This window comes from Littorina saxatilis, linkage group LG7 (assembly GCF_037325665.1).
Source record: "Littorina saxatilis isolate snail1 linkage group LG7, US_GU_Lsax_2.0, whole genome shotgun sequence".
NCBI lineage: Eukaryota > Metazoa > Mollusca > Gastropoda > Littorinimorpha > Littorinidae > Littorina > Littorina saxatilis.
In genome coordinates this window covers 42,914,287-42,927,262 of record NC_090251.1, presented here as the reverse complement: position 1 = coordinate 42,927,262, position 12,976 = coordinate 42,914,287, and the positions used below count along the sequence as shown (strand labels likewise).

Below are 12,976 nucleotides of genomic sequence, written 5' to 3'. Positions count from 1 at the left end.
GTTATAGCAGTTATGTACAAAAATAAGCAGCATATGCTCTTTTCGCCAAAGTAAAGTCCTTTTTTCTTCTGGTTTCTTATATGTGTCACAGCACACCGCAAGCTTTTAGGCGAATAGCAAGTGAGTGGTATATATATATCATCAATTTTATAGTAGGTAACGGTGTAAATTACTTGCCATGTTCATGTCCATTTTACGTTTTCCATATTCCATAATTATGTGTCATTTAATTGTGTGTTGCTTGATGCCATGTGTGTGTGTGTGTGCGTACATGACTTTAAATAAGCATGGATGTGTGCACTCGATTGTGTGTGTGAACCATGTATATATTTTCTGTTGTCAATTACATATGTTATACTATGCGTTTGAATCATTAAGTATTTTAGACGTCATACTTTTTTTCGTATCTTCACGATGGCTTTTTACCCGTTTAAATTTTAATGCTTCCAACTTTCAAAGCGCTGCACGGCTGGGAAGAGATGCGCACTTTTATCACTGTTGTTCATGTAGACGTAATCATGGATTCATGCAAACGTCATACCTGCTGTATTTTATTTTGTTTGTTTGTATAGTCGCGTGCGGTCGCGCAGTCTTTTTGGTCAGTTCCGATTACCTCCCATTGATGCGAAAACCTATATGACTGTTTTTTGTTATTTTTCTCTCTGTTAATTCACAAGTGGCTATGTAACATGTGTTACAGAATTGCACCGGTGTAAGGGTTAACATTTTATTTTTCACCAAGAGAATATAATTCATTATATGCGGGATAATGTGCGGGGGGGGGGGGGGGGGGGGGAGGGGTGCAAACAACATTTTCACAAGCACATAACCAACAAAATGACATCGCATGCGCAGCACACAAAGTGCGTAGCACGGGTACCACTAGTATATGATATATATATAGATATGCGTTCAGTCAGTCTGCATGTTTCCTTTCAAAAAGTAAGACACAACATCAAAAATGAATACAGATTTGATCTGCAAGGAGGAAATATCAAACCAACCCACACCCTAAACAGCCCCTAAAGCAGCTCATGACAAACTTTTGGTATACACACTTTGCAAAATAATACTCTAATTTCTAACCAGCTGCATTACACGCTGCCAACAGAGAGAGAACAAGTCGCGTAAGGCGAAAATACAACATTTAGTTAAAGGCATATGTACGCGCTCCCGTGTTTACAAAGTGTAGTTTGCCCATAATCGATGTCAAACGCACCATAAGACCATATAATGACGATATGTCACCATGCGCGGACCATAATACATGCATTACAGCTTGTTCTAGCCTCTGAAAAAGTGAGGATGTCAACAAAGCCGCGGTGTTAGCTCCCTTGCATCAACGTTACATGTGTTGCCAAATCTATAAATAGGACGATCCAGATCAAAATGAAAATTAACATATCTCAACATTGAAGGGGTCCTAGACCACAATATTTTGCAGGGAACTTAATTTAGCATGTCTCCAGCTGTTGGTAAAGCAATTAGCGTGTATAGTCATCGAGTACATATGCCTTTAAGTAGCTGTCGAACTCACAGAATGAAACTGAACGCAATGCAACGCAGCAAGACCGCATAAAAAACATATTTTTTTTTACAATTTTCAGATTTTTAATGACCAAAGTCATCAAAGTAGCATCGTCAGTCCACCGCTCACGGCATAGGCAGTGAAATTGACAAGAAGAGCGGGGTAGTAGTTGCGCTGGGAAGGATAGCACGCTTTTCTGTACCTCTCTTCGTTTTAACTTTCTGAGCGTGTTTTTAATCCAAACATATCATATCTATATGTTTTTGGAATCAGGAACCGACAAGGAATAAGATAAAAGTGTTTTTAAATTGATTTCGAAAATTTAATTTTGATAATAATTTTTATTGTGACCCTCTACCACGGAATGAGTCGCATGTCACCTTTGCATGATTTTCATATTTTTACATTTTCCTAAAGAGTTTTTTTATGCTCTATCCAGTGGTGAAAACCGATTTAGAAAAGAGCGAAAACTGTTTGAGTTATAAGCCTGTGACTAAGGTGACCCTCACACTGTTACCATACACTATCCGGACTTATATCAAGCCTAGCGCAGAACCGCGCGAGGTGACATGCGACTCATTTCGTGGTGGAGGGTCACATATTTAATTTTCAGAGCTTGTTTTTAATCCGAATATAACATATTTATATGTTTTTGGAATTAGCAAATGATGGAGAATAAGATAAATGTAAATTTGGATCGTTTTATAAAAAACATATTTTTTGTACAATTTTCAGATTTTTAATGACCAAAGTCATCAATTAATTTTTAAGCCACCACGCTGAAATGCAATACCGAAGTCCGGGCTTCGTCGAACATTACCTGACCAAAATTTCAACCAATTTGGTTGAAAAATGAGGGCGTGACAGTGCCGCCTCAACTTTCACGAAAAGCCGGATATGACGTCATCAAAGACATTTATCAAAAAAATGAAAAAAACGTTCGGGGATTTCATACCCAGGAACTCTCATGTCAAATTTCATAAAGATCGGTCCAGTAGTTTAGTCTGAATCGCTCTACACACACACACACACACACAGACAGACAGACAGACACACACGCACATACACCACGACCCTCGTCTCGATCCCCCCCTCTACGTTAAAACATTTAGTCAAAACTTGACTAAATGTAACAAGTCGCGTAAGGCGAAAATACAACATTTAGTCAAGTAGCTGTCGAACTCACAGAATGAAACTGAACGCAATGCCATTTTTCAGCAAGACCGTATACTCGTAGCATCGTCAGTCCACCGCTCATGACAAAGGCAGTGAAATTGACAAGAAGAGCGGGGTAGTAGTTGCGCTAAGAAGGATAGCACGCTTTTCTGTACCTCTCTTTGTTTTAACTTTCTGAGCGTGTTTTTAATCCAAACATATCATATCTATATGTTTTTGGAATCAGGAACCAACAAGGAATAAGATAAAAGTGTTTTTAAATTGATTTCGACAATTTAATTTTGATAATAATTTTTATATATTTAATTTTCAGAGCTTGTTTTTAATCCAAATATAACATATTTATATGTTTTTGGAATCAGAAAATGATGGAGAATAAGATGAACGTAAATTTGGATCGTTTTATAAATTTTTATTTTTTTTTTACAATTTTCAGATTTTTAATGACCAAAGTCATTAATTAATTTTTAAGCCACCAAGCTGAAATGCAATACCGAAGTCCGGGCTTCGTCGAAGATTACTTGACCAAAATTTCAACCAATTTGGTTGAAAAATGAGGGCGTGACAGTGCCGCCTCAACTTTCACGAAAAGCCGGATATGACGTCATCAAAGACATTTATCAAAAAAATGAAAAAAATGTTCGGGGATTTCATACCCAGGAACTCTCATGTCAAATTTCATAAAGATCGGTCCAGTAGTTTAGTCTGAATCGCTCTACACACACACACACACGCACATACACCACGACCCTCGTCTCGATTCCCCCCTCTACGTTAAAACATTTAGTCAAAACTTGACTAAATGTAAAGAGTCCAACTCTGCGCAGAAAGCCCCCAGGCTGTTGGTATTTGGTATGTGTCCAGGTGGATGTGTGGTCTTATCCCAAGCAAAGGCTGTACTGATTGTTTACACGGGAAGAACTGTGCCTTTAATAAAAAAAATTAAAAAAAGAGTAGACAGAAGGAGATTGATTGTTGCTTTTTGGGTCCAGCGGGCCATATAGGCCAAATCAGGACCCCACAAGTTTAACATTACACATATTTAAATTAAACCAATTTCAATAAACAAAAGACAGAAGGAGAAGGAGGAGAAGTAAAAGAAGAATTAGAATCAATCAATATGAGGCTTATATCGCGCGTATTCCGTGGGTACAGTTCTAAGCGCAGGGATTTATTTATTAAAGAAAAAAAAAAAAAAAAAATTATGCAATTTATATCGCGCACATATTCAAGGCGCAGGGATTTATCTTTGCCGTGTGAGATGGAATTTTTTTTTACACAATACATCACGCATTCACATCGGCCAGCAGATCGCAGCCATTTCGGCACATATCCTACTTTTCACGGCCTATTATTCCAAGTCACACGGGTACTTTGGTGGACATTTTTTTTTATCTATGCCTATACAATTTTGCCAGGAAAGACCCTTTTGTCAATCGTGGGATCTTTAACGTGCACACCCAAATGTAGTGTAGAAGAAGACGAATTAAGAAATAAAAAGGGAAAAAAAGAGCAAAAGAGGAATCAAAGCACGAAACAAAACATACATGTCTTTCTATAACAAGGTTGCAGGTAAAAATATTAAATTTTTCATTTCATGTATAAAGAAAATCTCAGAGAGTGTGAGTATTTAACAAGCCCAAAATGTATGCTTTTTATGAAGCGTACCTAAAGGGATGCCATTGATCTGATAAAAAATAATCAATAAGTCTATCAAACAACCTCTTTGTCTCTGTCTTTCTGTCTGTCTGTCTATTCGTCTGTGTCTCGGTCTCTCTCTCTCTCTCATACCTCTTTGCCTCTCTCTCTCTCTCTCTCTCTCTCTCTCTCTCTCTCTCTCTCTCTCTCTCTCTCTCTCTCTCGGTCTCTCTTGCTCATTATCTCCCTCTCTCATTTTTTGGCATTGCCATTAAAGAAAACAGTTTAAATGGACACGCAACATGCAAAGCTAGTTTAAAACTTACCTTCAGCGATCTCTTCATGGTAAATAGACTCAACAGGATGGGCGAGACATCCTCTCAGCGACGCAGTCACTTCGCAAACAGATTTGCTGGTTGTTTCCTCACCGGCATAGACTAAAACTGGCTTGACTTTAGTGTGTGCTAGTCTCTGCAATCAACGTAACCTTAACTTTTGAAAGGAAAAAACGACCAAAGAAACAAAAAATCAAACTCCGTCACAAAGAAAGAAACCAGAAAACCCAGAACCAAAATAATTGACAGAATAATACTGACGGATTAATACTGACTCAAGTGTGCGAAACATTCCAATTTCATTTCGAAGTAAAGAAAATCAGAGTAGTTTAACGTAAAGTAACGTAAAGTTAAAGTGAAGGTTGCTAAGCGAAAGAAACGCCCTAACTTCGTTTCGAAATTGAGTAAAATAAATCAAAGAAAAGAAAAGATAGGCCCTATTCACCAAGAGCAGGAAAAATATTCTAGTTTCGTTACAAAGTAAAGTAAAGTGAAGTAAGAACAAGAAGGGCAAAGCCCATACGACTCACATGCTTGACCTTGACATGACCTTGACCTTCAGGGTCAAGGTCAAATAACTAAACCTAGCAATGACATCATACACTAAGAACTGCTTTACACATTTTTCCTACCAAAATACATGTGACCTTGACCCAAGGTCAAGGTCATCCAAGGTCATGCAACACAAAGCTGTTAATTCAAGACATAGGAAGTACAATGGTGCTTATTGGCTCTTTCTACCATGAGATATGGTCACTTTTAGTGGTTCACTACCTTATTTTGGTCACATTTCATAAGGGTCAAAGTGACCTTGATCTTGATCATATGTGACCAAATGTGTCTCATGATGAAAGCATAACATGTGCCCCACATCATTTTTAAGTTTGAAACAGTTATCTTCCATAGTTCAGGGTCAAGGTCACTTCAAAATATGTATACAATCCAACTTTGAAGAGCTACTGTGACCTTGACCTTGAAGCAAGGTAAACCAAACTGGTATCAAAAGATGGGGCTTACTTTGCCCTATATATCATATATAGGTGAGGTATTCAATCTCAAAAACTTCAGAGAAAATGGGGAAAATGTGAAAAATAGCTGTTTTTAGACAACATTTATGGCCCCTGCGACCTTGACCTTGAAGCAAAGTCAAGATGCTATGTATGTTTTTGGGGCCTTGTCATCATACACCATCTTGCCAAATTTGGTACTGATAGACTGAATAGTGTCCAAGAAATATCCAACGTTAAAGTTTTCCGGACGGACGGACGTCCGGACGGACGGACGGACGGACGACTCGGGTGAGTACATAGACTCACTTTTGCTTCGCATGTGAGTCAAAAAGTAGAATAAAGTTCAAGTTACAAAGGGAACGAAACGCTCAAACTGCGTTTTGAAGTAAAGTTAAATAGATTTAAAGTAAAGAAAAGTAAACATGACTAAGTGAGCAAAACATTCTAATTTGGTTTCAAAGTAAAAAGTCAAGTCCAAGTCCCAAGTCCAAGTCCAAGTCCAAGTCAACGAATTGAACGGAAAGGAATTGAACGGAAAGGAATTGAACGGAAAGGAACTGAACGGAAAGGAACTGAACGGAAAGGAACTGAACGGAAAGGAACTGAACGGAAAGGAACGGAACGGAAAGGAACGGAACGGAAAGGAACGGAACGGAAAGGAACGGAACGGAAAAGAACGGAACGGAAAGGAATGGAACGGAAAGGAACGGAACAGAAAGGAACGGAACGTAAAGGAACGGAACGGAACGGAACGGAAAGGAAGGAACGGAACGGAACGGAACGGAACGGAAAGGAAAGGAATTGAACGGAAAAGAATTGAAATGAAAGAAGTTAAAACGAAAGCCGGGAAAGGAATCGAAAGGAAAGGAAAGGAATTGAAAGGAAAGGAAAGGAATCGAAAGGAAAGGAAAGGAATTGAAAGGAAAGAATTGAAATGAAAGGAGTTAAAACGAAACGAAAGGAAAGGAATTGAAAGGAAAGGAATTGAAAGGAAAGAAAAGGAATTACAAGGAAAAAAATGAAAGGAATTGAAAGGAAAAAAGAAAAGGAAAAGAAAGGAAACAAACATGGTGTAAATAAGTTCCCTTACAAACCTGCTGATAGAAAAACCATGTTGGAAAACTGCGATCAGCCAGGCCGCTACCGGAAGCCCTGAACCAAATAGCAGCTGGTCCAGTCATCTTCAGTGCCTGCCTATACATGTCTCTGGTGTAACGAAGATCATGCTGCTCCTGCTCCTGTCGCTGTTGTTGTGGTAGTTGTTCCGGTGCTGGTCCTAGCTAAGGATGAGCCGGGTACTACTCGTGGTCTTCGGAACTGGTGGTGCTTCTTCTCAATGTTGTTTTGGGATGACGGGGATGTTGATGTCGTCGTCGTCGTCGTCCTTGTTATTGTTTTCGATGTTGTCCTTCGCTTTGTTTGTCTTCTTTCTGACTATATCGCTGCTTAATTTTCGATTGATAACAGTTCCGGGTAACTGTAAAACCAGGGACCTATATATTTAGAAGCATACTTTCTTGGCTTCTGATCAGCATGGAGACGATGCGAAGTGCGGTGAGCCGAGGTGAATTGCACAACTCAAGTGAAGTGAGGATGCACATTTTATATAATGGGAGTACGCGCAACAATCGCTTGGAAAATCCAGACTGTTATTTTTAAAACTGACTACTTAGCCTAACTTTGGAAGAATTCCAAGACCAGATTAAGGTGGGAATGTAATTCTTTGTTGCGGGTACCATGATATGTTGTAGGTCTAATCATTTAAGCAATTAACAGATCAAATGACTCGATTATTATGGTACTTCGGTTACTGACGCAGGCTTACGCCCGAAACTTTTGTCAGGGCACAGTAAACTATATTTGATGGCTGACGGTACGAATGGATGTGTTGGTACATGTCCGTTTTCAAATTTCATAGAAAACAAGAAGGGCAAAGCCCATACGACTCACATGCTTTACACATTTTTCCTACCAAAATACATGTGACCTTGACCCAAGGTCAAGGTCATCCAAGGTCATGCAACACAAAGTTGTTAATTCAAGACATAGTAATTACAATGGTGCTTATTGGCTCTTTCTACCATGAGATATGGTCACTTTTAGTGGTTCACTACCTTATTTTGGTCACATTTCATAAGGGTCAAAGTGACCTTGACCTTGATCATATGTGACCAAATGTGTCTCATGATGAAAGCATAACATGTGCCCCACATAATTTTTAAGTTTGAAACAGTTATCTTCCATAGTTCAGGGTCAAGGTCACTTCAAAATATGTATACAATCCAACTTTGAAGAGCTCCTGTGACCTTGACCTTGAAGCAAGGTAAACCAAACTAGTATCAAAAGATGGGGCTTACTTTGCCCTATATATCAGATATAGGTGAGGTATTGAATCTCAAAAACTTCAGAAAAAATGGGAAAAATGTTAAAAATAGCTGTTTTTTAGGCAACATTTATGGCCCCTGCGACCTTGACCTTGAAGCAAGGTCAAGATGCTATGTATGTTTTTTGGGGCCTTGTCATCATACACCATCTTGCCAAATTTGGTACTGATAGACTGAATAGTTAACAAAAGAAACTCTGTCTGTCTGTCTGTCTGTCTGTCTCCCTCTCTCTCTCTCTCGCTCTCCCTCCCTGTCACACATGTCAGATTTTGCTTATACTATCGCCTTCATCATCTCCCAATTATATCCTGTTTTCCCTCCGGCTACCCACCTGTCATGCAACCCCCCCCCCCCCCCCCGACCTTCATCACCACACACCCAGCTCACCTTGTTTCAGTTCTGACGGTGAACTTGAATGCGGAAGCCCTGTGCAGTGTCAAACCAGCGGGTCACTATGCCAAGTTAGTGCTGCCTTAATTAAAGAGGCATACTAAAATAAGGACAATGACGGAAACTTGACTGAATCAGAGTGACGTGCTTGTGTGTGGTTGCTTGTTTCTATGGTTGTGGTGGGCATAATGTCTATGCGTGGTTTTGGGTTTTTTTCGTGAAGATTTGTATACGTTTTTATATTTAGTCAAGTTTTGACTAAATATTTTAACGTAGAGGGGGGAATCGAGACGAGGGTCGTCGTGTATGTGTGTGTGTGTGTGTGTGTGTGTGTGTGTGTCTGTGTGTGTGTGTAGAGCGATTCAGACTAAACTACTGGACCGATCTTTATGAAATTTGACATGAGAGTTCCTGGGTATGAAATCCCCATACGTTTTTTTCATTTTTTTGATAAATGTCTTTGATGACGTCATATCCGGCTTTTCGTGAAAGTTGAGGCGGCACTGTCACGCCCTCATTTTTCAACCAAATTGGTTGAAATTTTGGTCAAGTAATCTTCGACGAAGCCCGGGGTTCGGTATTGCATTTCAGCTTGGTGGCTTAAAAATTAATTAATGACTTTGGTCATTAAAAATCGGAAAATTGTAAAAAAAAATAAAAATTTATAAAACGATCCAAATTTACGTTTATCTTATTCTCCATCATTTGCTGATTCCAAAAACATATAAATATGTTATATTCGGATTAAAAACAAGCTCTGAAAATTAAATATATAAAAATTATTATCAAAATTAAATTGTCCAAATCAATTTAAAAACAATTTCATCTTATTCCTTGTCGGTTCCTGATTCCAAAAACATATAGATATGGTATGTTTAGATTAAAAACACGCTTAGAAAGTGTCACGTTTCAATATATCACTTAAGGTGATTATGAACCGGTTAATTACTACTAATTAACTAACCACACCACGATCCACTCTCGCAGTCATACAATTAAATAGAGTCAACAAAAGTATAAGTTTCAGACGCCTGTTTATGTATAAACTCTCCACCTCCCTCGAGCCTTCACTCAAAATATGTTCCTTTTACGTTCTCAACACGTAAAAAACCAGTGTTCACTGACAAAATGCCAGTAGTATGTAGAAAATTATAGTAACACGCTGAACCCGTGTAAATATAGTTAAATGCGAATGTTCTGTTCGAAAAGCTCTAGTTCGTGCAGGTGTCCCACACCCCACGTTGTCACTACTCCAATGAAATCATAGATACGAAAAGACAACGGTGGTCAACGGGGTGCGTACGACGTGGTGCACTTAGCTTTATCTCTGCTGCTGCTGCTTAGCCGGTATGCTGGTTAGTCGGTTCGCTGGTTAGCCGGTCCGCTGGTTAGCCGGTTCGCTGGTTAGCCGGTCCGCTGGTTAGCCGGTCTCCTGGTTAGCCGGTCTCCTGGTTAGCGCAGCTTCAACGTGCAACAGTTCCCGCCAGAGTCAGCCGTGCAGATGTTACAGGAATGTAACGAAGCGAGGCGAACGAAACGAAGCGAAGGCTGCAAACAGAAAGCATCGGTGCACTAAACATGTCAGCTACCCCTCACCCACCACCTTAAAACATGTCATCTTTAAATATCTCATCGAGCACGTGGGCCTGCACAAAATGGACTTTTTACAACAACAAAACAGTCATTTTCCGTCCTTCTCTCCCTATCTGCAAAAACCATATACAGATTAGTATTTTAGCGTCACAGAGAGTAAATTATGCGCTAACCTGGAAAGAACAACAGAGAGTATTTCATTCCACAACACAGACTCATCAACAGCGTTAAATAATGATTTATTACCTCAAAAGCCTATGATTGTACTCTCAATGGAAGCAAAGTCCGCTTCCTCCCTGGACCAGCCTCTGTTCGTCAACAGTGACCAAAACCGTCCAGAACCCCTTGTCGAATCCTTATGCGAAAGCCATCGCCGACGAAGGAAAGTTGACGACTTGTCCTCAGCAAAATACGTGGCAGAGAGAAGAAATAACTCGTGGAAGTTCCCCTAGAGTGCCGAATATAATACTCGGTGAAAAACCATCATACTCTAGAAACTGTGTATACGATCCTTCCCCTTCTGCCGCTGGGTGTCAAGTGTGCCGTCCTTGAGTCTCTGACAGACCACCTAGCCAAATACACGTGACTGACCTTGTCACAAAACCAGTCCAGCTATACACAATTCTGCCTCCCAAGCAGAAAAAGACACGAGAAACTCAATCCGTGAAAATCCCGTGTGCGCTGTCAGCGAAAAACCGTCAGCCCTAGCTATGACAGCAGAAACCTCCACTGTACAACTCGTGCGATACAAAACATCCGTGCTCGGGAGCACTGTCAGCAAACTCTGCTGTGTCCAATATCACGCACAGGCGCTTTCTATCATAACCGACCAAGAACAGGCACTCCACTGAGTGACACTTTCTTGGTCTCTGTCACCCGATCGTGACACACCTCCCCTCTTCAAGACGAAACCTCGGTTTCGCTCACAGTCATGTTCTCCTCTACAGCCCGAGAGAGAAAGTCAGCTCCAACATTGTTGGCGCCCGGAATGACGCGTACCGTGAATTGGTACGGTTGGAGAATCAACGCCCAGCGCATAAGTCTGGCGTTTGCCAACCTTGCAACCTGAAGATATTGCAGAGGTTGATGGTCTGTTTCCAGACAGAAAGGTCGTCCTCAAGAACGAGCAACCCCTCGTTTCACCCCTGATGACTGCAACCTTCTCTGTCTTCTTGTCTTTGTTCTTCTGGTCTTTGTTCTTCTCCCCGTAGGCTGTCCTCTCTATGTAGGCGCGCAGCAGGTTGGCGTGGTACAGGCGTGCTTTCCCGTGCATCATGATCCTGTAGTCGTTCTGGCCCACCCTCGCTGTCACCTCAAAAGGTCCTTGCCACTGCAGTTGTAGCTTGTTGTGTTTGACAGGTAGAAGTAGCAACACCCGTTCTCCAATCTTGAAGCTGCGCGGCCGTGCCTTGCGGTCGAATCCTCGCGCATAACGCTGTGCTGCTCTTCCCAGGTTCTCTTGAGCCAGTTTGCAGGTCTCTTCAATCCTGTTCCTGAGTTCTACGATGTAGGTCGCTGTCGTCTGCACCTCCTCGTCAGCTTCTTCGTCCGTCCAAGCCTGACGCAGGATAGCCATGGGACCGCGTACCTGTCTGCCGTACAACAGCTCGAATGGGGAAAAGCCCAAGCTCTCCTGAGGAACCTCGCGGTATGCAAAAAGCAATGCTGGGATGTACCTGTCCCACGTGCGTGGTTTCTCCTGAGCTAGTTTCCTCAGCATGGTCTTCAAGGTGCCATTGAACCTTTCCACCAGTCCGTTGCACTGAGCATGGTAAGGAGTGGTGAAGTGCTGCTCCAGTGATAGCAGTCGTGCTGCCTCCGCCATCACTCCTCCCGTGAACTGCGTGCCTCTGTCGGTGAGTACCTCTGATGGAATTCCCAGCCGGGACCACATAGTAACCAGAGCCTCAGCTACTCTCGTGGCTTCAATCGATTTCAGAGGGATCGCCTCTGGGTATCGAGTAGCGTAGTCCACCATGGTCAAAATGTATCTGTTTCCGTCCTCAGACGCAGGCAAGATGGGCCCGATGATGTCCACTGCGACCCGACGAAAGGGTTCGTCGATGAGCGGCATCTTCTCTAAGGGGACCTTCCTCACCCTTCCTTTGGCAACCACCTTCTGGCACTTATCGCAGGACGCACAGAAACGTCGGACATCCGTGCAGATGCCTGGCCAGTAAAAGTGGCGCCAGACACGATCCGTGGTCTTCTTGGTGCCCAGATGACCTCCCAGAATCGAGTCGTGTGCCGTTGCCATGACACCCTCGCGAAACTCGCGAGGCACGACAACCTGTTTGAATGCACCTTCCTTGTTGCTGAACTCACGGTAGAGCAACTTCTTGTCCCTGAGGAACCTTGACCTCCCATGCTTCCCGCTCAGCTTCACCTTCCCCGACTTCGCGTGCTCCCGAGGAGTCGCTAATGTCGGATCAGATGCCTGAGCCTTCGCGAGAAGCGCGGGGGTCACGTTCCCCAGGGCAGCTCGTGCAGCAGGTAGGGGTTTGAGAGGTTTGTCCTCTCGCTCCGCCTGTGCCCGCGTGAGCACTGAAATGACGTCGGGAGACCGGTAAACGGGAACCTCCCTGGTGACGCCGTCCACAAACTGAACCCGGTTTCCAATGAGCAGGTCGCATGGAGGATCGTCCATGACGACGGCCACAATGGTCCCCGTGAACAACGGTGTTACGACCTTGATCACTGCCGTGTTCAAGTCGTAAGCGTGAGATGCCTCGGCCATTCTCACCCTGATGCTGTCTCCTGTGTAGGCCATAGCTGGAACTAGACTCGCCCGAACCACTATCATGTCTGCCCCTGTGTCCCGCAGACCTTCGCCCTTCACTCCGTTAACGTAGACGTTGCAGTGGGGCTGGAAATGTTTCCTGGAGCACGGAACGCAGAGTTGTGGAATGGTGCATGAGCTCG

General features: G+C 42.4%; 1 protein-coding gene and 1 long non-coding RNA gene across 2 annotated transcripts in view; one reads left to right on the top strand and one right to left on the bottom strand.

Moving 5' to 3' along the window:
• LOC138971512 (uncharacterized) overlaps nucleotides 1-12,976 on the top strand; it is a 247,650-nt gene that overhangs the window by 38,821 nt on the left and 195,853 nt on the right. The gene's annotated exons all lie outside the window — the stretch shown is intronic.
• LOC138971509 (uncharacterized) lies at nucleotides 961-6,896 on the bottom strand. The gene is made up of 3 exons (XR_011457271.1): nucleotides 6,782-6,896; nucleotides 4,669-4,813; nucleotides 961-3,631 (listed from the first exon to the last, which is right to left on the bottom strand). It is a non-coding gene; the product is annotated as an uncharacterized lncRNA (long non-coding RNA).